Source organism: Triturus cristatus, chromosome 11, assembly GCF_964204655.1.
Source record: "Triturus cristatus chromosome 11, aTriCri1.1, whole genome shotgun sequence".
Lineage (NCBI taxonomy): Eukaryota > Metazoa > Chordata > Amphibia > Caudata > Salamandridae > Triturus > Triturus cristatus.
In genome coordinates this window covers 936,843,679-936,867,812 of record NC_140594.1, presented here as the reverse complement: position 1 = coordinate 936,867,812, position 24,134 = coordinate 936,843,679, and the positions used below count along the sequence as shown (strand labels likewise).

Here is a 24,134-nt window from a genome sequence, read left to right as displayed (position 1 = left end):
AGTCCACTGTTAGCACATTTTCTATAAGCAATACAAAAAAAATCTTGATTTTTAGAAAGCGTAAACAGATCAATACTATGGAGTCTTTTATTGTGAAAATCAACAGCTCATTAGAAAATCAAATCTCAATTTTAGTTTTTAACCTCACATACTTCTCTGCAACATTGCTAGTTCCAGGATATAAAGCAGGCTTTAGTAGCGTTGGAGGCAGCCAGGCTTTTATGAACTATCATGACCAACACAATGTGATCCATATTACTCTCATCTTGACAGAAATTATGTTCAGGCACAGTCTCCCACTATAAGGTAGTGAGGACATGCTGATGCTGTGAGCGTCTTTTTAATGCATAAAGGAATTATTGGGAGTTAAACTTGCCTTGTATATTGGTAAAATGATGGCGTATGCCGGAAGACTTCCTTTTTTTTTTTTGTTCTTCAGTCTCGGCAATTCAGAGAAACTCGGTTGTGAAACACTGCCACCTCTGGTCATTCAGTATAATCTGTAGATGGAAAAGTCCACTGTTAGCACATTTTCTATAAGCAATACAAAAAAAATCTTGATTTTTAGAAAGCGTAAACAGATCAATACTATGGAGTATTTTATTGTGAAAATCAACAGCTCATTAGAAAATCAAATCTCAATTTTAGTTTTTAACCTCACATACTTCTCTGCAACATTGCTAGTTCCAGGATATAAAGCAGGGTTTAGTAGCGATGGAGGCAGCCAGGCTTTTATGAACTATCATGACCAACACAATGTGATCCATATTACTTTCATCTTGACAGAAATTATGTTCAGGCACAGTCTCCCACTATAAGGTAGTGAGGACATGCTGATGCTGTGAGCGTCTTTTTAATGCATAAAGGAATTATTGTGAGTTAAACTTGCCTTGTATATTGGTAAAATGATGGCGTATGCCGGAAGACTTCCTTTTTTTTTTTTGTTCTTCAGTCTCGGCAATTCAGAGAAACTCGGTTGTGAAACACTGCCACCTCTGGTCATTCAGTATAATCTGTAGATGGAAAAGTCCACTGTTAGCACATTTTCTATAAGCAATACAAAAAAAATCTTGATTTTTAGAAAGCGTAAACAGATCAATACTATGGAGTCTTTTATTGTGAAAATCAACAGCTCATTAGAAAATCAAATCTCAATTTTAGTTTTTAACCTCACATACTTCTCTGCAACATTGCTAGTTCCAGGATATAAAGCAGGCTTTAGTAGCATTGGAGGCAGCCAGGCTTTTATGAACTATCATGACCAACACAATGTGATCCATATTACTCTCATCTTGACAGAAATTATGTTCAGGCACAGTCTCCCACTATAAGGTAGTGAGGACATGCTGATGCTGTGAGCGTCTTTTTAATGCATAAAGGAATTATTGTGAGTTAAACTTGCCTTGTATATTGGTAAAATGATGGCGTATGCCGGAAGACTTCCTTTTTTTTTTTTGTTCTTCAGTCTCGGCAATTCAGAGAAACTCGGTTGTGAAACACTGCCACCTCTGGTCATTCAGTATAATCTGTAGATGGAAAAGTCCACTGTTAGCACATTTTCTATAAGCAATACAAAAAAAATCTTGATTTTTAGAAAGCGTAAAGAGATCAATACTATGGAGTCTTTTATTGTGAAAATCAACAGCTCATTAGAAAATCAAATCTCAATTTTAGTTTTTAACCTCACATACTTCTCTGCAACATTGCTAGTTCCAGGATATAAAGCAGGCTTTAGTAGCGTTGGAGGCAGCCAGGCTTTTATGAACTATCATGACCAACACAATGTGATCCATATTACTCTCATCTTGACAGAAATTATGTTCAGGCACAGTCTCCCACTATAAGGTAGTGAGGACATGCTGATGCTGTGAGCGTCTTTTTAATGCATAAAGGAATTATTGTGAGTTTTACTTGCCTTGCATATTGGTAAAATGATGGCGTATGCCGGAAGACTTCCTTTTTTGTTCTTCAGTCTCGGCAATTCAGAGAAACTCGGTTGTGAAACACTGCCACCTCTGGTCATTCAGTATAATCTGTAGATGGAAAAGTCCACTGTTAGCACATTTTCTATAAGCAATACAAAAAAATCTTGATTTTTAGAAAGGGTAAACAGATCAATACTATGGAGTCTTTTATTGTGAAAATCAACAGCTCATTAGAAAATCAAATGTCAATTTTAGTTTTAAACCTCACATACTTCTCTGCAACATTGCTAGCTCCAGGATATAAAGCAGGCTTTAGTAGCGTTGGAGGCAGCCAGGCTTTTATGAACTATCATGACCAACACAATGTGATCCATATTACTTTCATCTTGATAGAAATTATGTTCAGGCACAGTCTCCCACTGTAAGGTAGTGAGGACATGCTGATGCTGTGAGCGTCTTTTTAATGCATAAAGGAATTATTGTGAGTTTTACTTGCCTTATAAATTGGTAAAATGATGCCGTATGCCGGAAGACTTCCTTTTTTTTTTGTTCTTCAGTCTCGGCAATTCAGAGAAACTCGGTTGTGAAACACTGCCACCTCTGGTCATTCAGTATAATCTGTAGATGGAAAAGTCCACTGTTAGCACATTTTCTATAAGCAATACAAAAAAATCTTGATTTTTAGAAAGGGTAAACAGATCAATACTATGGAGTCTTTTATTGTGAAAATCAAAAGCTCATTAGAAAATCAAATCTCAATTTTAGTTTTTAACCTCACATACTTCTCTGCAACATTGCTAGTTCCAGGATATAAAGCAGGGTTTAGTAGCGATGGAGGCAGCCAGGCTTTTATGAACTATCATGACCAACACAATGTGATCCATATTACTCTCATCTTGACAGAAATTATGTTCAGGCACAGTATCCCACTATAAGGTAGTGAGGACATGCTGATGCTGTGAGCGTCTTTTTAATGCATAAAGGAATTATTGTGAGTTAAACTTGCCTTGTATATTGGTAAAATGATGGCGTATGCCGGAAGACTTCCTTTTTTTTTATTGTTCTTCAGTCTCGGCAATTCAGAGAAACTCGGTTGTGAAACACTGCCACCTCTGGTCATTCAGTATAATCTGTAGATGGAAAAGTCCACTGTCAGCACATTTTCTATAAGCAATACAAAAAAAATCTTGATTTTTAGAAAGCGTAAACAGATCAATACTATGGAGTCTTTTATTGTGAAAATCAACAGCTCATTAGAAAATCAAATCTCAATTTTAGTTTTTAACCTCACATACTTCTCTGCAACATTGCTAGTTCCAGGATATAAAGCAGGCTTTAGTAGCGTTGGAGGCAGCCAGGCTTTTATGAACTATCATGACCAACACAATGTGATCCATATTACTCTCATCTTGACAGAAATTATGTTCAGGCACAGTCTCCCACTATAAGGTAGTGAGGACATGCTGATGCTGTGAGCGTCTTTTTAATGCATAAAGGAATTATTGTGAGTTAAACTTGCCTTGTATATTGGTAAAATGATGCCGTATGCCGGAAGACTTCCTTTTTTTTTTTGTTCTTCAGTCTCGGCAATTCAGAGAAACTCGGTTGTGAAACACTGCCACCTCTGGTCATTCAGTATAATCTGTAGATGGAAAAGTCCACTGTTAGCACATTTTCTATAAGCAATACAAAAAAATCTTGATTTTTAGAAAGGGTAAACAGATCAATACTATGGAGTCTTTTATTGTGAAAATCAACAGCTCATTAGAAAATCAAATCTCAATTTTAGTTTTTAACCTCACATACTTCTCTGCAACATTGCTAGTTCCAGGATATAAAGCAGGCTTTAGTAGCGTTGGAGGCAGCCAGGCTTTTATGAACTATCATGACCAACACAATGTGATCCATATTACTCTCATCTTGACAGAAATTATGTTCAGGCACAGTCTCCCACTATAAGGTAGTGAGGACATGCTGATGCTGTGAGCGTCTTTTTAATGCATAAAGGAATTATTGTGAGTTTTACTTGCCTTATAAATTGGTAAAATGATGCCGTATGCCGGAAGACTTCCTTTTTTTTTTTTCTTCAGTCTCGGCAATTCAGAGAAACTCGGTTGTGAAACACTGCCACCTCTGGTCATTCAGTATAATCTGTAGATGGAAAAGTCCACTGTTAGCACATTTTCTATAAGCAATACAAAAAAATCTTGATTTTTAGAAAGGGTAAACAGATCAATACTATGGAGTCTTTTATTGTGAAAATCAACAGCTCATTAGAAAATCAAATCTCAATTTTAGGTTTTAACCTCACATACTTCTCTGCAACATTGCTAGTTCCAGGATATAAAGCAGGCTTTAGTAGCGTTGGAGGCAGCCAGGCTTTTATGAACTATCATGACCAACACAATGTGATCCATATTACTCTCATCTTGACAGAAATTATGTTCAGGCACAGTCTCCCACTATAAGGTAGTGAGGACATGCTGATGCTGTGAGCGTCTTTTTAATGCATAAAGGAATTATTGTGAGTTTTACTTGCCTTGCATATTGGTAAAATGATGGCGTATGCCGGAAGACTTCCTTTTTTGTTCTTTAGTCTCGGCAATTCAGAGAAAATCGGTTGTGAAACACTGCCACCTCTGGTCATTCAGTATAATCTGTAGATGGAAAAGTCCACTGTTAGCACATTTTCTATAAGCAATACAAAAAAAATCTTGATTTTTAGAAAGCGTAAACAGATCAATACTATGGAGTCTTTTATTGTGAAAATCAAAAGCTCATTAGAAAATCAAATCTCAATTTTAGTTTTTAACCTCACATACTTCTCTGCAACATTGCTAGTTCCAGGATATAAAGCAGGGTTTAGTACCGATGGAGGCAGCCAGGCTTTTATGAACTATCATGACCAACACAATGTGATCCATATTACTCTCATCTTGACAGAAATTATGTTCAGGCACAGTCTCCCACTATAAGGTAGTGAGGACATGCTGATGCTGTGAGCGTCTTTTTAATGCATAAAGGAATTATTGTGAGTTAAACTTGCCTTGTATATTGGTAAAATGATGGCGTATGCCGGAAGACTTCCTTTTTTTTTTTTGTTCTTCAGTCTCGGCAATTCAGAGAAACTCGGTTGTGAAACACTGCCACCTCTGGTCATTCAGTATAATCTGTAGATGGAAAAGTCCACTGTTAGCACATTTTCTATAAGCAATACAAAAAAAATCTTGATTTTTAGAAAGCGTAAACAGATCAATACCATGGAGTCTTTTATTGTGAAAATCAACAGCTCATTAGAAAATCAAATCTCAATTTTAGTTTTTAACCTCACATACTTCTCTGCAACATTGCTAGTTCCAGGATATAAAGCAGGCTTTAGTAGCGTTGGAGGCAGCCAGGCTTTTATGAACTATCATGACCAACACAATGTGATCCATATTACTTTCATCTTGACAGAAATTATGTTCAGGCAAAGTCTCCCACGTTAAGGTAGTGAGGATATGCTGATGCTGTGAGCGTCTTTTTAATGCATAAAGGAATTATTGTGAGTTTTACTTGCCTTGCATATTGGTAAAATGATGCCGTATGCCGGAAGACTTCCTTTTTTTTTTTTTTCTTCAGTCTCGGCAATTCAGAGAAACTCGGTTGTGAAACACTGCCACCTCTGGTCATTCAGTATAATCTGTAGATGGAAAAGTCCACTGTTAGCACATTTTCTATAAGCAATACAAAAAAAATCTTGATTTTTAGAAAGCGTAAACAGATCAATACTATGGAGTCTTTTATTGTGAAAATCAACAGCTCATTAGAAAATCAAATCTCAATTTTAGTTTTTAACCTCACATACTTCTCTGCAACATTGCTAGCTCCAGGATATAAAGCAGGCTTTAGTAGCGTTGGAGGCAGCCAGGCTTTTATGAACTATCATGACCAACACAATGTGATCCATATTACTTTCATCTTGATAGAAATTATGTTCAGGCACAGTCTCCCACTATAAGGTAGTGAGGACATGCTGATGCTGTGAGCGTCTTTTTAATGCATAAAGGAATTATTGTGAGTTAAACTTGCCTTGTATATTGGTAAAATGATGCCGTATGCCGGAAGACTTCCTTTTTTTTTTTGTTCTTCAGTCTCGGCAATACAGAGAAACTCGGTTGTGAAACACTGCCACCTCTGGTCATTCAGTATAATCTGTAGATGGAAAAGTCCACTGTTAGCACATTTTCTATAAGCAATACAAAAAAAAATCTTGATTTTTAGAAAGCGTAAACAGATCAATACTATGGAGTCTTTTATTGTGAAAATCAACAGCTCATTAGAAAATCAAAACTCAATTTTAGTTTTTAACCTCACATACTTCTCTGCAACATTGCTAGTTCCAGGATATAAAGCAGGCTTTAGTAGCGTTGGAGGCAGCCAGGCTTTTATGAACTATCATGACCAACACAATGTGATCCATATTACTCTCATCTTGACAGAAATTATGTTCAGGCACAGTCTCCCACTATAAGGTAGTGAGGACATGCTGATGCTGTGAGCGTCTTTTTAATGCATAAAGGAATTATTGTGAGTTAAACTTGCCTTGCATATTGGTAAAATGATGCCGTATGCCGGAAGACTTCCTTTTTTTTTTTTGTTCTTCAGTCTCGGCAATTCAGAGAAACTCGGTTGTGAAACACTGCCACCTCTGGTCATTCAGTATAATCTGTAGATGGAAAAGTCCACTGTTAGCACATTTTCTATAACAATACAAAAAAAATCTTGATTTTTAGAAAGGGTAAACAGATCAATACTATGGAGTCTTTTATTGTGAAAATCAACAGCTCATTAGAAATTCAAATCTCAATTTTAGTTTTTAACCTCACATACTTCTCTGCAACATTGCTAGTTCCAGGATATAAAGCAGGCTTTAGTAGCGTTGGAGGCAGCCAGACTTTTATGAACTATCATGACCAACACAATGTGATCCATATTACTCTCATCTTGATAGAAATTATGTTCAGGCACAGTCTCCCACTATAAGGTAGTGAGGACATGCTGATGCTGTGAGCGTCTTTTTAATGCATAAAGGAATTATTGTGAGTTAAACTTGCCTTGTATATTGGTAAAATGATGGCGTATGCCGGAAGACTTCCTTTTTTTTTTTTGTTCTTCAGTCTCGGCAATTCAGAGAAACTCGGTTGTGAAACACTGCCACCTCTGGTCATTCAGTATAATCTGTAGATGGAAAAGTCCACTGTTAGCACATTTTCTATAAGCAATACAAAAAAAATCTTGATTTTTAGAAAGCGTAAACAGATCAATACTATGGAGTCTTTTATTGTGAAAATCAACAGCTCATTAGAAATTCAAATCTCAATTTTAGTTTTTAACCTCACATACTTCTCTGCAACATTGCTAGATCCAGGATATAAAGCAGGCTTTAGTAGCGTTGGAGGCAGCCAGGCTTTTATGAACTATCATGACCAACACAATGTGATCCATATTACTTTCATCTTGACAGAAATTATGTTCAGGCACAGTCTCCCACTATAAGGTAGTGAGGACATGCTGATGCTGTGAGCGTCTTTTTAATGCATAAAGGAATTATTGTGAGTTTTACTTGCCTTGCATATTGGTAAAATGATGCCGTATGCCGGAAGACTTCCTTTTTTTTGTTTCTTCAGTCTCGGCAATTCAGAGAAACTCGGTTGTGAAACACTGCCACCTCTGGTCATTCAGTATAATCTGTAGATGGAAAAGTCCACTGTTAGCACATTTTCTATAAGCAATACAAAAAAATCTTGATTTTTAGAAAGGGTAAACAGATCAATACTATGGAGTCTTTTATTGTGAAAATCAACAGCTCATTAGAAAATCAAATCTCAATTTTAGTTTTTAACCTCACATACTTCTCTGCAACATTGCTAGCTCCAGGATATAAAGCAGGCTTTAGTAGCATTGGAGGCAGCCAGGCTTTTATGAGCTATCATGACCAACACAATGTGATCCATATTACTTTCATCTTGACAGAAATTATGTTCAGGCACAGTCTCCCACTGTAAGGTAGTGAGGACATGCTGATGCTGTGAGCGTCTTTTTAATGCATAAAGGAATTATTGTGAGTTTTACTTGCCTTATAAATTGGTAAAATGATGCCGTATGCCGGAAGACTTCCTTTTTTTTTTTGTTCTTCAGTCTCGGCAATTCAGAGAAACTCGGTTGTGAAACACTGCCACCTCTGGTCATTCAGTATAATCTGTAGATGGAAAAGTCCACTGTTAGCACATTTTCTATAAGCAATACAAAAAAATCTTGATTTTTAGAAAGGGTAAACAGATCAATACTATGGAGTCTTTTATTGTGAAAATCAACAGCTCATTAGAAAATCAAATCTCAATTTTAGTTTTTAACCTCACATACTTCTCTGCAACATTGCTAGCTCCAGGATATAAAGCAGGCTTTAGTAGCGTTGTAGGCAGCCAGGCTTTTATGAACTATCATGACCAACACAATGTGATCCATATTACTTTCATCTTGATAGAAATTATGTTCAGGCACAGTCTCCCACTATAAGGTAGTGAGGACATGCTGATGCTGTGAGCGTCTTTTTAATGCATAAAGGAATTATTGTGAGTTAAACTTGCCTTGTATATTGGTAAAATGATGGCGTATGCCGGAAGACTTCCTTTTTTTTTTTGTTCTTCAGTCTCGGCAATTCAGAGAAACTCGGTTGTGAAACACTGCCACCTCTGGTCATTCAGTATAATCTGTAGATGGAAAAGTCCACTGTTAGCACATTTTCTATAAGCAATACAAAAAAAATCTTGATTTTTAGAAAGCGTAAACAGATCAATACTATGGAGTCTTTTATTGTGAAAATCAACAGCTCATTAGAAAATCAAATCTCAATTTTAGTTTTTAACCTCACATACTTCTCTGCAACATTGCTAGTTCCAGGATATAAAGCAGGCTTTAGTAGCGTTGGAGGCAGCCAGGCTTTTATGAACTATCATGACCAACACAATGTGATCCATATTACTTTCATCTTGATAGAAATTATGTTCAGGCACAGTCTCCCACTGTAAGGTAGTGAGGACATGCTGATGCTGTGAGCGTCTTTTTAATGCATAAAGGAATTATTGTGAGTTTTACTTGCCTTATAAATTGGTAAAATGATGCCGGAAGACTTCCTTTTTTTTTTTGTTCTTCAGTCTCGGCAATTCAGAGAAACTCGGTTGTGAAACACTGCCACCTCTGGTCATTCAGTATAATCTGTAGATGGAAAAGTCCACTGTTAGCACATTTTCTATAAGCAATACAAAAAAATCTTGATTTTTAGAAAGGGTAAACAGATCAATACTATGGAGTCTTTTATTGTGAAAATCAACAGCTCATTAGAAAATCAAATCTCAATTTTAGTTTTTAACCTCACATACTTCTCTGCAACATTGCTAGCTCCAGGATATAAAGCAGGCTTTAGTAGCGTTGGAGGCAGCCAGGCTTTTATGAACTATCATGACCAACACAATGTGATCCATATTACTTTCATCTTGATAGAAATTATGTTCAGGCACAGTCTCCCACTATAAGGTAGTGAGGACATGCTGATGCTGTGAGCGTCTTTTTAATGCATAAAGGAATTATTGTGAGTTAAACTTGCCTTGTATATTGGTAAAATGATGGCGTATGCCGGAAGACTTCCTTTTTTTTTTTTGTTCTTCAGTCTCGGCAATTCAGAGAAACTCGGTTGTGAAACACTGCCACCTCTGGTCATTCAGTATAATCTGCAGATGGAAAAGTCCACTGTTAGCACATTTTCTATAAGCAATACAAAAAAATCTTGATTTTTAGAAAGGGTAAACAGATCAATACTATGGAGTCTTTTATTGTGAAAATCAACAGCTCATTAGAAAATCAAATCTCAATTTTAGTTTTTAACCTCACATACTTCTCTGCAACATTGCTAGTTCCAGGATATAAAGCAGGCTTTAGTAGCGTTGGAGGAAGCCAGGCTTTTATGAACTATCATGACCAACACAATGTGATCCATATTACTCTCATCTTGACAGAAATTATGTTCAGGCACAGTCTCCCACTATAAGGTAGTGAGGACATGCTGATGCTGTGAGCGTCTTTTTAATGCATAAAGGAATTATTGTGAGTTAAACTTGCCTTGCATATTGGTAAAATGATGGCGTATGCCGGAAGACTTCCTTTTTTTTTTTTGTTCTTCAGTCTCGGCAATTCAGAGAAACTCGGTTGTGAAACACTGCCACCTCTGGTCATTCAGTATAATCTGTAGATGGAAAAGTCCACTGTTAGCACATTTTCTATAAGCAATACAAAAAAAATCTTGATTTTTAGAAAGCGTAAACAGATCAATACTATGGAGTCTTTTATTGTGAAAATCAACAGCTCATTAGAAATTCAAATCTCAATTTTAGTTTTTAACCTCACATACTTCTCTGCAACATTGCTAGATCCAGGATATAAAGCAGGCTTTAGTAGCGTTGGAGGCAGCCAGGCTTTTATGAACTATCATGACCAACACAATGTGATCCATATTACTTTCATCTTGACAGAAATTATGTTCAGGCACAGTCTCCCACTATAAGGTAGTGAGGACATGCTGATGCTGTGAGCGTCTTTTTAATGCATAAAGGAATTATTGTGAGTTTTACTTGCCTTGCATATTGGTAAAATGATGCCGTATGCCGGAAGACTTCCTTTTTTTTGTTTCTTCAGTCTCGGCAATTCAGAGAAACTCGGTTGTGAAACACTGCCACCTCTGGTCATTCAGTATAATCTGTAGATGGAAAAGTCCACTGTTAGCACATTTTCTATAAGCAATACAAAAAAATCTTGATTTTTAGAAAGGGTAAACAGATCAATACTATGGAGTCTTTTATTGTGAAAATCAACAGCTCATTAGAAAATCAAATCTCAATTTTAGTTTTTAACCTCACATACTTCTCTGCAACATTGCTAGCTCCAGGATATAAAGCAGGCTTTAGTAGCATTGGAGGCAGCCAGGCTTTTATGAGCTATCATGACCAACACAATGTGATCCATATTACTTTCATCTTGACAGAAATTATGTTCAGGCACAGTCTCCCACTGTAAGGTAGTGAGGACATGCTGATGCTGTGAGCGTCTTTTCAATGCATAAAGGAATTATTGTGAGTTTTACTTGCCTTATAAATTGGTAAAATGATGCCGTATGCCGGAAGACTTCCTTTTTTTTTTTGTTCTTCAGTCTCGGCAATTCAGAGAAACTCGGTTGTGAAACACTGCCACCTCTGGTCATTCAGTATAATCTGTAGATGGAAAAGTCCACTGTTAGCACATTTTCTATAAGCAATACAAAAAAATCTTGATTTTTAGAAAGGGTAAACAGATCAATACTATGGAGTCTTTTATTGTGAAAATCAACAGCTCATTAGAAAATCAAATGTCAATTTTAGTTTTAAACCTCACATACTTCTCTGCAACATTGCTAGCTCCAGGATATAAAGCAGGCTTTAGTAGCGTTGGAGGCAGCCAGGCTTTTATGAACTATCATGACCAACACAATGTGATCCATATTACTTTCATCTTGATAGAAATTATGTTCAGGCACAGTCTCCCACTGTAAGGTAGTGAGGACATGCTGATGCTGTGAGCGTCTTTTTAATGCATAAAGGAATTATTGTGAGTTTTACTTGCCTTATAAATTGGTAAAATGATGCCGTATGCCGGAAGACTTCCTTTTTTTTTCTTCAGTCTCGGCAATTCAGAGAAACTCGGTTGTGAAACACTGCCACCTCTGGTCATTCAGTATAATCTGTAGATGGAAAAGTCCACTGTTAGCACCTTTTCTATAAGCAATACAAAAAAATCTTGATTTTTAGAAAGGGTAAACAGATCAATACTATGGAGTCTTTTATTGTGAAAATCAACAGCTCATTAGAAAATCAAATCTCAATTTTAGTTTTTAACCTCACATACTTCTCAGCAACATTGCTAGTTCCAGGATATAAAGCAGGCTTTAGTAGCGTTGGAGGCAGCCAGGCTTTTATGAACTATCATGACCAACACAATGTGATCCATATTACTCTCATCTTGACAGAAATTATGTTCAGGCACAGTCTCCCACTATAAGGTAGTGAGGACATGCTGATGCTGTGAGCGTCTTTTTAATGCATAAAGGAATTATTGTGAGTTTTACTTGCCTTATAAATTGGTAAAATGATCCCGTATGCCGGAAGACTTCCTTTTTTTTTTCTTCAGTCTCGGCAATTCAGAGAAACTAGGTTGTGAAACACTGCCACCTCTGGTCATTCAGTATAATCTGCAGATGGAAAAGTCCACTGTTAGCACATTTTCTATAAGCAATACAAAAAAAATCTTGATTTTTAGAAAGCGTAAACAGATCAATACTATGGAGTCTTTTATTGTGAAAATCAACAGCTCATTAGAAATTCAAATCTCAATTTTAGTTTTTAACCTCACATACTTCTCTGCAACATTGCTAGTTCCAGGATATAAAGCAGGCTTTAGTAGCGTTGGAGGCAGCCAGACTTTTATGAACTATCATGACCAACACAATGTGATCCATATTACTCTCATCTTGACAGAAATTATGTTCAGGCACAGTCTCCCACTGTAAGGTAGTGAGGACATGCTGATGCTGTGAGCGTCTTTTTAATGCATAAAGGAATTATTGTGAGTTTTACTTGCCTTATAAATTGGTAAAATGATGCCGTATGCCGGAAGACTTCCTTTTTTTTTTTGTTCTTCAGTCTCGGCAATTCAGAGAAACTCGGTTGTGAAACACTGCCACCTCTGGTCATTCAGTATAATCTGTAGATGGAAAAGTCCACTGTTAGCACATTTTCTATAAGCAATACAAAAAAAATCTTGATTTTTAGAAAGCGTAAACAGATCAATACTATGGAGTCTTTTATTGTGAAAATCAACAGCTCATTAGAAATTCAAATCTCAATTTTAGTTTTTAACCTCACATACTTCTCTGCAACATTGCTAGTTCCAGGATATAAAGCAGGCTTTAGTAGCGTTGGAGGCAGCCAGACTTTTATGAACTATCATGACCAACACAATGTGATCCATATTACTCTCATCTTGACAGAAATTATGTTCAGGCACAGTCTCCCACTGTAAGGTAGTGAGGACATGCTGATGCTGTGAGCGTCTTTTTAATGCATAAAGGAATTATTGTGAGTTTTACTTGCCTTATAAATTGGTAAAATGATCCCGTATGCCGGAAGACTTCCTTTTTTTTGTTTCTTCAGTCTCGGCAATTCAGAGAAACTCGGTTGTGAAACACTGCCACCTCTGGTCATTCAGTATAATTTGCAGATGGAAAAGTCCACTGTTAGCACATTTTCTATAAGCAATACAAAAAAAATCTTGATTTTTAGAAAGCGTAAACAGATCAATACTATGGAGTCTTTTATTGTGAAAATCAACAGCTCATTAGAAAATCAAATCTCAATTTTAGTTTTTAACCTCACATACTTCTCTGCAACATTGCTAGTTCCAGGATATAAAGCAGGCTTTAGTAGCGTTGGAGGCAGCCAGACTTTTATGAACTATCATGACCAACACAATGTGATCCATATTACTCTCATCTTGACAGAAATTATGTTCAGGCACAGTCTCCCACTGTAAGGTAGTGAGGACATGCTGATGCTGTGAGCGTCTTTTTAATGCATAAAGGAATTATTGTGAGTTTTACTTGCCTTGCATATTGGTAAAATGATGCCGTATGCCGGAAGACTTCCTTTTTTTTTTTTTTCTTCAGTCTCGGCAATTCAGAGAAACTCGGTTGTGAAACACTGCCACCTCTGGTCATTCAGTATAATTTGCAGATGGAAAAGTCCACTGTTAGCACATTTTCTATAAGCAATACAAAAAAAATCTTGATTTTTAGAAAGCGTAAACAGATCAATACTATGGAGTCTTTTATTGTGAAAATCAACAGCTCATTAGAAAATCAAATCTCAATTTTAGTTTTTAACCTCACATACTTCTCTGCAACATTGCTAGCTCCAGGATATAAAGCAGGCTTTAGTAGCATTGGAGGCAGCCAGGCTTTTATGAGCTATCATGACCAACACAATGTGATCCATATTACTTTCATCTTGACAGAAATTATGTTCAGGCACAGTCTCCCACTGTAAGGTAGTGAGGACATGCTGATGCTGTGAGCGTCTTTTTAATGCATAAAGGAATTATTGTGAGTTTTACTTGCCTTATAAATTGGTAAAATGATGCCGTATGCCGGAAGACTTCCTTTTTTTTTTTGTTCTTCAGTCTCGGCAATTCAGAGAAACTCGGTTGTGAAACACTGCCACCTCTGGTCATTCAGTATAATCTGTAGATGGAAAAGTCCACTGTTAGCACATTTTCTATAAGCAATACAAAAAAAATCTTGATTTTTAGAAAGCGTAAACAGATCAATACTATGGAGTCTTTTATTGTGAAAATCAACAGCTCATTAGAAATTCAAATCTCAATTTTAGTTTTTAACCTCACATACTTCTCTGCAACATTGCTAGTTCCAGGATATAAAGCAGGCTTTAGTAGCGTTGGAGGCAGCCAGACTTTTATGAACTATCATGACCAACACAATGTGATCCATATTACTCTCATCTTGACAGAAATTATGTTCAGGCACAGTCTCCCACTGTAAGGTAGTGAGGACATGCTGATGCTGTGAGCGTCTTTTTAATGCATAAAGGAATTATTGTGAGTTTTACTTGCCTTGCATATTGGTAAAATGATGCCGTATGCCGGAAGACTTCCTTTTTTTTGTTTCTTCAGTCTCGGCAATTCAGAGAAACTCGGTTGTGAAACACTGCCACCTCTGGTCATTCAGTATAATTTGCAGATGGAAAAGTCCACTGTTAGCACATTTTCTATAAGCAATACAAAAAAAATCTTGATTTTTAGAAAGCGTAAACAGATCAATACTATGGAGTCTTTTATTGTGAAAATCAACAGCTCATTAGAAAATCAAATCTCAATTTTAGTTTTTAACCTCACATACTTCTCTGCAACATTGCTAGTTCCAGGATATAAAGCAGGCTTTAGTAGCGTTGGAGGCAGCCAGACTTTTATGAACTATCATGACCAACACAATGTGATCCATATTACTCTCATCTTGATAGAAATTATGTTCAGGCACAGTCTCCCACTGTAAGGTAGTGAGGACATGCTGATGCTGTGAGCGTCTTTTTAATGCATAAAGGAATTATTGTGAGTTTTACTTGCCTTGCATATTGGTAAAATGATGCCGTATGCCGGAAGACTTCCTTTTTTTTTTTTTTCTTCAGTCTCGGCAATTCAGAGAGACTCGGTTGTGAAACACTGCCACCTCTGGTCATTCAGTATAATTTGCAGATGGAAAAGTCCACTGTTAGCACATTTTCTATAAGCAATACAAAAAAAATCTTGATTTTTAGAAAGCGTAAACAGATCAATACTATGGAGTCTTTTATTGTGAAAATCAACAGCTCATTAGAAATTCAAATCTCAATTTTAGTTTTTAACCTCACATACTTCTCTGCAACATTGCTAGTTCCAGGATATAAAGCAGGCTTTAGTAGCGTTGGAGGCAGCCAGGCTTTTATGAACTATCATGACCAACACAATGTGATCCATATTACTTTCATCTTGATAGAAATTATGTTCAGGCACAGTCTCCCACTGTAAGGTAGTGAGGACATGCTGATGCTGTGAGCGTCTTTTTAATGCATAAAGGAATTATTGTGAGTTTTACTTGCCTTATAAATTGGTAAAATGATGCCGTATGCCGGAAGACTTCCTTTTTTTTTTTTTTCTTCAGTCTCGGCAATTCAGAGAAACTCGGTTGTGAAACACTGCCACCTCTGGTCATTCAGTATAATCTGTAGATGGAAAAGTCCACTGTTAGCACCTTTTCTATAAGCAATACAAAAAAATCTTGATTTTTAGAAAGGGTAAACAGATCAATACTATGGAGTCTTTTATTGTGAAAATCAACAGCTCATTAGAAATTCAAATCTCAATTTTAGTTTTTAACCTCACATACTTCTCTGCAACATTGCTAGTTCCAGGATATAAAGCAGGCTTTAGTAGCGTTGGAGGCAGCCAGACTTTTATGAACTATCATGACCAACACAATGTGATCCATATTACTCTCATCTTGACAGAAATTATGTTCAGGCACAGTCTCCCACTGTAAGGTAGTGAGGACATGCTGATGCTGTGAGCGTCTTTTTAATGCATAAAGGAATTATTGTGAGTTTTACTTGCCTTGCATATTGGTAAAATGATGCCGTATGCCGGAAGACTTCCTTTTTTTTTTTTTTCTTCAGTCTCGGCAATTCAGAGAAACTCGGTTGTGAAACACTGCCACCTCTGGTCATTCAGTATAATTTGCAGATGGAAAAGTCCACTGTTAGCACATTTTCTATAAGCAATACAAAAAAAATCTTGATTTTTAGAAAGCGTAAACAGATCAATACTATGGAGTCTTTTATTGTGAAAATCAACAGCTCATTAGAAAATCAAATCTCAATTTTAGTTTTTAACCTCACATACTTCTCTGCAACATTGCTAGCTCCAGGATATAAAGCAGGCTTTAGTAGCATTGGAGGCAGCCAGGCTTTTATGAGCTATCATGACCAACACAATGTGATCCATATTACTTTCATCTTGACAGAAATTATGTTCAGGCACAGTCTCCCACTGTAAGGTAGTGAGGACATGCTGATGCTGTGAGCGTCTTTTTAATGCATAAAGGAATTATTGTGAGTTTTACTTGCCTTATAAATTGGTAAAATGATGCCGTATGCCGGAAGACTTCCTTTTTTTTTTTGTTCTTCAGTCTCGGCAATTCAGAGAAACTCGGTTGTGAAACACTGCCACCTCTGGTCATTCAGTATAATCTGTAGATGGAAAAGTCCACTGTTAGCACATTTTCTATAAGCAATACAAAAAAAATCTTGATTTTTAGAAAGCGTAAACAGATCAATACTATGGAGTCTTTTATTGTGAAAATCAACAGCTCATTAGAAATTCAAATCTCAATTTTAGTTTTTAACCTCACATACTTCTCTGCAACATTGCTAGTTCCAGGATATAAAGCAGGCTTTAGTAGCGTTGGAGGCAGCCAGACTTTTATGAACTATCATGACCAACACAATGTGATCCATATTACTCTCATCTTGACAGAAATTATGTTCAGGCACAGTCTCCCACTGTAAGGTAGTGAGGACATGCTGATGCTGTGAGCGTCTTTTTAATGCATAAAGGAATTATTGTGAGTTTTACTTGCCTTGCATATTGGTAAAATGATGCCGTATGCCGGAAGACTTCCTTTTTTTTGTTTCTTCAGTCTCGGCAATTCAGAGAAACTCGGTTGTGAAACACTGCCACCTCTGGTCATTCAGTATAATTTGCAGATGGAAAAGTCCACTGTTAGCACATTTTCTATAAGCAATACAAAAAAAATCTTGATTTTTAGAAAGCGTAAACAGATCAATACTATGGAGTCTTTTATTGTGAAAATCAACAGCTCATTAGAAAATCAAATCTCAATTTTAGTTTTTAACCTCACATACTTCTCTGCAACATTGCTAGTTCCAGGATATAAAGCAGGCTTTAGTAGCGTTGGAGGCAGCCAGACTTTTATGAACTATCATGACCAACACAATGTGATCCATATTACTCTCATCTTGATAGAAATTATGTTCAGGCACAGTCTCCCACTGTAAGGTAGTGAGGACATGCTGATGCTGTGAGCGTCTTTTTAATGCATAAAGGAATTATTGTGAGTTTTACTTGCCTTGCATATTGGTAAAATGATGCCGTATGCCGGAAGACTTCCTTTTTTTTTTTTTTCTTCAGTCTCGGCAATTCAGAGAAACTCGGTTGTGAAACACTGCCACCTCTGGTCATTCAGTATAATTTGCAGATGGAAAAGTCCACTGTTAGCACATTTTCTATAAGCAATACAAAAAAAATCTTGATTTTTAGAAAGCGTAAACAGATCAATACTATGGAGTCTTTTATTGTGAAAATCAACAGCTCATTAGAAATTCAAATCTCAATTTTAGTTTTTAACCTCACATACTTCTCTGCAACATTGCTAGTTCCAGGATATAAAGCAGGCTTTAGTAGCGTTGGAGGCAGCCAGGCTTTTATGAACTATCATGACCAACACAATGTGATCCATATTACTTTCATCTTGATAGAAATTATGTTCAGGCACAGTCTCCCACTGTAAGGTAGTGAGGACATGCTGATGCTGTGAGCGTCTTTTTAATGCATAAAGGAATTATTGTGAGTTTTACTTGCCTTATAAATTGGTAAAATGATGCCGTATGCCGGAAGACTTCCTTTTTTTTTTTTTTCTTCAGTCTCGGCAATTCAGAGAAACTCGGTTGTGAAACACTGCCACCTCTGGTCATTCAGTATAATCTGTAGATGGAAAAGTCCACTGTTAGCACCTTTTCTATAAGCAATACAAAAAAATCTTGATTTTTAGAAAGGGTAAACAGATCAATACTATGGAGTCTTTTATTGTGAAAATCAACAGCTCATTAGAAATTCAAATCTCAATTTTAGTTTTTAACCTCACATACTTCTCTGCAACATTGCTAGTTCCAGGATATAAAGCAGGCTTTAGTAGCGTTGGAGGCAGCCAGACTTTTATGAACTATCATGACCAACACAATGTGATCCATATTACTCTCATCTTGACAGAAATTATGTTCAGGCACAGTCTCCCACTGTAAGGTAGTGAGGACATGCTGATGCTGTGAGCGTCTTTTTAATGCATAAAGGAATTATTGTGAGTTTTACTTGCCTTGCATATTGGTAAAATGATGCCGTATGCCGGAAGACTTCCTTTTTTTTGTTTCTTCAGTCTCGGCAATTCAGAGAAACTCGGTTGTGAAACACTGCCACCTCTGGTCATTCAGTATAATTTGCAGATGGAAAAGTCCACTGTTAGCACATTTTCTATAAGCAATACAAAAAAAATCTTGATTTTTAGAAAGCGTAAACAGATCAATACTATGGAGTCTTTTATTGTGAAAATCAACAGCTCATTAGAAATTCAAATCTCAATTTTAGTTTTTAACCTCACATACTTCTCTGCAACATTGCTAGTTCCAGGATATAAAGCAGGCTTTAGTAGCGTTGGAGGCAGCCAGGCTTTTATGAACTATCATGACCAACACAATGTGATCCATATTACTTTCATCTTGATAGAAATTATGTTCAGGCACAGTCTCCCACTGTAAGGTAGTGAGGACATGCTGATGCTGTGAGCGTCTTTTTAATGCATAAAGGAATTATTGTGAGTTTTACTTGCCTTATAAATTGGTAAAATGATGCCGTATGCCGGAAGACTTCCTTTTTTTTTTTTTTCTTCAGTCTCGGCAATTCAGAGAAACTCGGTTGTGAAACACTGCCACCTCTGGTCATTCAGTATAATCTGTAGATGGAAAAGTCCACTGTTAGCACCTTTTCTATAAGCAATACAAAAAAATCTTGATTTTTAGAAAGGGTAAACAGATCAATACTATGGAGTCTTTTATTGTGAAAATCAACAGCTCATTAGAAATTCAAATCTCAATTTTAGTTTTTAACCTCACATACTTCTCTGCAACATTGCTAGTTCCAGGATATAAAGCAGGCTTTAGTAGCGTTGGAGGCAGCCAGACTTTTATGAACTATCATGACCAACACAATGTGATCCATATTACTCTCATCTTGACAGAAATTATGTTCAGGCACAGTCTCCCACTGTAAGGTAGTGAGGACATGCTGATGCTGTGAGCGTCTTTTTAATGCATAAAGGAATTATTGTGAGTTTTACTTGCCTTGCATATTGGTAAAATGATGCCGTATGCCGGAAGACTTCCTTTTTTTTTTTTTTCTTCAGTCTCGGCAATTCAGAGAAACTAGGTTGTGAAACACTGCCACCTCTGGTCATTCAGTATAATCTGCAGATGGAAAAGTCCACTGTTAGCACATTTTCTATAAGCAATACAAAAAAAATCTTGATGATTAGAAAGCGTAAACAGATCAATACTATGGAGTCTTTTATTGTGAAAATCAACAGCTCATTAGAAATTCAAATCTCAATTTTAGTTTTTAACCTCACATACTTCTCTGCAACATTGCTAGTTCCAGGATATAAAGCAGGCTTTAGTAGCGTTGGAGGCAGCCAGGCTTTTATGAACTATCATGACCAACACAATGTGATCCATATTACTCTCATCTTGACAGAAATTATGTTCAGGCACAGTCTCCCACTATAAGGTAGTGAGGACATGCTGATGCTGTGAGCGTCTTTTTAATGCATAAAGGAATTATTGTGAGTTTTACTTGCCTTATAAATTGGTAAAATGATCCCGTATGCCGGAAGACTTCCTTTTTTTTTTCTTCAGTCTCGGCAATTCAGAGAAACTAGGTTGTGAAACACTGCCACCTCTGGTCATTCAGTATAATCTGCAGATGGAAAAGTCCACTGTTAGCACATTTTCTATAAGCAATACAAAAAAAATCTTGATTTTTAGAAAGCGTAAACAGATCAATACTATGGAGTCTTTTATTGTGAAAATCAACAGCTCATTAGAAAATCAAATCTCAATTTTAGTTTTTAACCTCACATACTTCTCTGCAACATTGCTAGCTCCAGGATATAAAGCAGGCTTTAGTAGCATTGGAGGCAGCCAGGCTTTTATGAGCTATCATGACCAACACAATGTGATCCATATTACTTTCATCTTGACAGAAATTATGTTCAGGCACAGTCTCCCACTGTAAGGTAGTGAGGACATGCTGATGCTGTGAGCGTCTTTTTAATGCATAAAGGAATTATTGTGAGTTTTACTTGCCTTATAAATTGGTAAAATGATCCCGTATGCCGGAAGACTTCCTTTTTTTTTTCTTCAGTCTCGGCAATTCAGAGAAACTAGGTTGTGAAACACTGCCACCTCTGGTCATTCAGTATAATCTGCAGATGGAAAAGTCCACTGTTAGCACATTTTCTATAAGCAATACAAAAAAAATCTTGATGATTAGAAAGCGTAAACAGATCAATACTATGGAGTCTTTTATTGTGAAAATCAACAGCTCATTAGAAATTCAAATCTCAATTTTAGTTTTTAACCTCACATACTTCTCTGCAACATTGCTAGTTCCAGGATATAAAGCAGGCTTTAGTAGCGTTGGAGGCAGCCAGGCTTTTATGAACTATCATGACCAACACAATGTGATCCATATTACTCTCATCTTGACAGAAATTATGTTCAGGCACAGTCTCCCACTATAAGGTAGTGAGGACATGCTGATGCTGTGAGCGTCTTTTTAATGCATAAAGGAATTATTGTGAGTTTTACTTGCCTTATAAATTGGTAAAATGATCCCGTATGCCGGAAGACTTCCTTTTTTTTTTCTTCAGTCTCGGCAATTCAGAGAAACTAGGTTGTGAAACACTGCCACCTCTGGTCATTCAGTATAATCTGCAGATGGAAAAGTCCACTGTTAGCACATTTTCTATAAGCAATACAAAAAAAATCTTGATTTTTAGAAAGCGTAAACAGATCAATACTATGGAGTCTTTTATTGTGAAAATCAACAGCTCATTAGAAAATCAAATCTCAATTTTAGTTTTTAACCTCACATACTTCTCTGCAACATTGCTAGCTCCAGGATATAAAGCAGGCTTTAGTAGCGTTGGAGGCAGCCAGGCTTTTATGAACTATCATGACCAACACAATGTGATCCATATTACTTTCATCTTGACAGAAATTATGTTCAGGCACAGTCTCCCACTGTAAGGTAGTGAGGACATGCTGATGCTGTGAGCGTCTTTTTAATGCATAAAGGAATTATTGTGAGTTTTACTTGCCTTATAAATTGGTAAAATGATGCCGTATGCCGGAAGACTTCCTTTTTTTTTTTTGTTCTTCAGTCTCGGCAATTCAGAGAAACTCGGTTGTGAAACACTGCCACCTCTGGTCATTCAGTATAATCTGTAGATGGAAAAGTCCACTGTTAGCACATTTTCTATAAGCAATACAAAAAAATCTTGATTTTTAGAAAGGGTAAACAGATCAATACTATGGAGTCTTTTATTGTGAAAATCAACAGCTCATTAGAAAATCAAATCTCAATTTTAGTTTTTAACCTCACATACTTCTCTGCAACATTGCTAGCTCCAGGATATAAAGCAGGCTTTAGTAGCATTGGAGGCAGCCAGGCTTTTATGAGCTATCATGACCAACACAATGTGATCCATATTACTTTCATCTTGACAGAAATTATGTTCAGGCACAGTCTCCCACTGTAAGGTAGTGAGGACATGCTGATGCTGTGAGCGTCTTTTTAATGCATAAAGGAATTATTGTGAGTTTTACTTGCCTTATAAATTGGTAAAATGATGCCGTATGCCGGAAGACTTCCTTTTTTTTTTTGTTCTTCAGTCTCGGCAATTCAGAGAAACTCGGTTGTGAAACACTGCCACCTCTGGTCATTCAGTATAATCTGTAGATGGAAAAGTCCACTGTTAGCACATTTTCTATAAGCAATACAAAAAAAATCTTGATTTTTAGAAAGCGTAAACAGATCAATACTATGGAGTCTTTTATTGTGAAAATCAACAGCTCATTAGAAAATCAAATCTCAATTTTAGTTTTTAACCTCACATACTTCTCTGCAACATTGCTAGTTCCAGGATATAAAGCAGGCTTTAGTATCGTTGGAGGCAGCCAGACTTTTATGAACTATCATGACCAACACAATGTGATCCATATTACTCTCATCTTGATAGAAATTATGTTCAGGCACAGTCTCCCACTGTAAGGTAGTGAGGACATGCTGATGCTGTGAGCGTCTTTTTAATGCATAAAGGAATTATTGTGAGTTTTACTTGCCTTGCATATTGGTAAAATGATGCCGTATGCCGGAAGACTTCCTTTTTTTTTTTTTTCTTCAGTCTCGGCAATTCAGAGAAACTCGGTTGTGAAACACTGCCACCTCTGGTCATTCAGTATAATCTGTAGATGGAAAAGTCCACTGTTAGCACATTTTCTATAAGCAAAACAAAAAAATCTTGATTTTTAGAAAGGGTAAACAGATCAATACTATGGAGTCTTTTATTGTGAAAATCAACAGCTCATTAGAAAATCAAATCTCAATTTTAGTTTTTAACCTCACATACTTCTCTGCAACATTGCTAGTTCCAGGATATAAAGCAGGCTTTAGTAGCGTTGGAGGCAGCCAGGCTTTTATGAACTATCATGACCAACACAATGTGATCCATATTACTCTCATCTTGACAGAAATTATGTTCAGGCACAGTCTCCCACTATAAGGTAGTGAGGACATGCTGATGCTGTGAGCGTCTTTTTAATGCATAAAGGAATTATTGTGAGTTTTACTTGCCTTATAAATTGGTAAAATGATGCCGTATGCCGGAAGACTTCCTTTTTTTTTTTGTTCTTCAGTCTCGGCAATTCAGAGAAACTCGGTTGTGAAACACTGCCACCTCTGGTCATTCAGTATAATCTGTAGATGGAAAAGTCCACTGTTAGCACATTTTCTATAAGCAATACAAAAAAAATCTTGATTTTTAGAAAGCGTAAACAGATCAATACTATGGAGTCTTTTATTGTGAAAATCAACAGCTCATTAGAAATTCAAATCTCAATTTTAGTTTTTAACCTCACATACTTCTCTGCAACATTGCTAGTTCCAGGATATAAAGCAGGCTTTAGTAGCGTTGGAGGCAGCCAGACTTTTATGAACTATCATGACCAACACAATGTGATCCATATTACTCTCATCTTGACAGAAATTATGTTCAGGCACAGTCTCCCACTGTAAGGTAGTGAGGACATGCTGATGCTGTGAGCGTCTTTTTAATGCATAAAGGAATTATTGTGAGTTTTACTTGCCTTGCATATTGGTAAAATGATGCCGTATGCCGGAAGACTTCCTTTTTTTTTTTCTTCAGTCTCGTCAATTCAGAGAAACTCGGTTGTGAAACACTGCCACCTCTGGTCATTCAGTATAATTTGCAGATGGAAAAGTCCACTGTTAGCACATTTTCTATAAGCAATACAAAAAAAATCTTGATTTTTAGAAAGCGTAAACAGATCAATACTATGGAGTCTTTTATTGTGAAAATCAACAGCTCATTAGAAAATCAAATCTCAATTT

General features: G+C 36.6%; 2 long non-coding RNA genes across 2 annotated transcripts in view; both read right to left on the bottom strand.

The window, feature by feature from the left end:
• Nucleotides 1-376: 376 nt before the first annotated feature.
• Nucleotides 377-6,635, bottom strand: LOC146785678 (uncharacterized). The gene is made up of 13 exons (XR_014970753.1): nt 6,510-6,635; nt 5,997-6,119; nt 5,485-5,607; nt 4,972-5,095; nt 4,465-4,582; nt 3,956-4,076; nt 3,445-3,567; nt 2,932-3,055; nt 2,422-2,543; nt 1,916-2,033; nt 1,403-1,526; nt 890-1,013; nt 377-500 (listed from the first exon to the last, which is right to left on the bottom strand). It is a non-coding gene; the product is annotated as an uncharacterized LOC146785678 (long non-coding RNA).
• Nucleotides 6,636-7,021: 386 nt separating this feature from the next.
• Nucleotides 7,022-24,134, bottom strand: part of LOC146785677 (uncharacterized) — a 33,229-nt gene continuing 16,116 nt past the window's right edge. Inside the window, exons 31-64 of the long non-coding RNA XR_014970749.1 lie at nt 23,870-24,023; nt 23,358-23,480; nt 22,847-22,969; nt 22,335-22,457; nt 21,823-21,946; nt 21,315-21,433; nt 20,807-20,925; nt 20,299-20,417; nt 19,787-19,909; nt 19,276-19,398; nt 18,766-18,920; nt 18,255-18,377; nt 17,743-17,899; nt 17,233-17,387; nt 16,721-16,843; nt 16,209-16,365; nt 15,698-15,820; nt 15,186-15,342; nt 14,676-14,830; nt 14,164-14,286; nt 13,652-13,808; nt 13,142-13,296; nt 12,630-12,752; nt 12,122-12,240; nt 11,616-11,733; nt 11,105-11,227; nt 10,596-10,716; nt 10,083-10,206; nt 9,571-9,694; nt 9,067-9,182; nt 8,555-8,677; nt 8,044-8,166; nt 7,535-7,655; nt 7,022-7,145 (exon numbers count right to left, since the gene is read on the bottom strand). This is a non-coding gene — a long non-coding RNA (uncharacterized LOC146785677). The remainder of the gene's footprint in view (nt 7,146-7,534; nt 7,656-8,043; nt 8,167-8,554; nt 8,678-9,066; nt 9,183-9,570; nt 9,695-10,082; nt 10,207-10,595; nt 10,717-11,104; nt 11,228-11,615; nt 11,734-12,121; nt 12,241-12,629; nt 12,753-13,141; nt 13,297-13,651; nt 13,809-14,163; nt 14,287-14,675; nt 14,831-15,185; nt 15,343-15,697; nt 15,821-16,208; nt 16,366-16,720; nt 16,844-17,232; nt 17,388-17,742; nt 17,900-18,254; nt 18,378-18,765; nt 18,921-19,275; nt 19,399-19,786; nt 19,910-20,298; nt 20,418-20,806; nt 20,926-21,314; nt 21,434-21,822; nt 21,947-22,334; nt 22,458-22,846; nt 22,970-23,357; nt 23,481-23,869; nt 24,024-24,134) is intronic.